The sequence below is a fragment of the Penaeus monodon genome, chromosome 33 (assembly GCF_015228065.2).
Source record: "Penaeus monodon isolate SGIC_2016 chromosome 33, NSTDA_Pmon_1, whole genome shotgun sequence".
NCBI classification, from domain to species: Eukaryota; Metazoa; Arthropoda; class Malacostraca; order Decapoda; family Penaeidae; genus Penaeus; species Penaeus monodon.
Window position 1 is genome coordinate 24019208 of NC_051418.1, and position 340 is coordinate 24019547.

The following is a 340-nucleotide window of genomic DNA, read 5'->3' on the forward strand; positions in this document are numbered from 1 at the left end:
GATTCATCGAACCTCATTCAATCAAACGCCATTAACTAATACTACACCTAAGGGAAAAGAGATCCTGAATATAGAACCACACACTACATTCCTGAAAAAAGTAAACGCCATCCTACTTCCCTACTAAGCGTATAGTAAGTACATCAACAATGTGTATCCTTTCTTTATACTCATGACCCCTGCTCTCCAAACGATGAACGAAAAAGGCTTAAAAGATATGTTTTAATACAATGATAAAATTTATGACTGTGATTCTTTTTTTTTATATATAAATGCAGGCCATCGAAAAAAAGCATCGGAGATACGAATCGAAGCCTGTTTCATAATACGTATAATTCGA

The 340-nt window shown here is 34.4% G+C and overlaps 1 protein-coding gene across 1 annotated transcript in view; it reads left to right on the plus strand.

Moving 5' to 3' along the window:
* Positions 1–340, plus strand: part of LOC119594309 (loricrin-like) — a 12999-nt gene that overhangs the window by 12125 nt on the left and 534 nt on the right. The window lies entirely within an intron of this gene.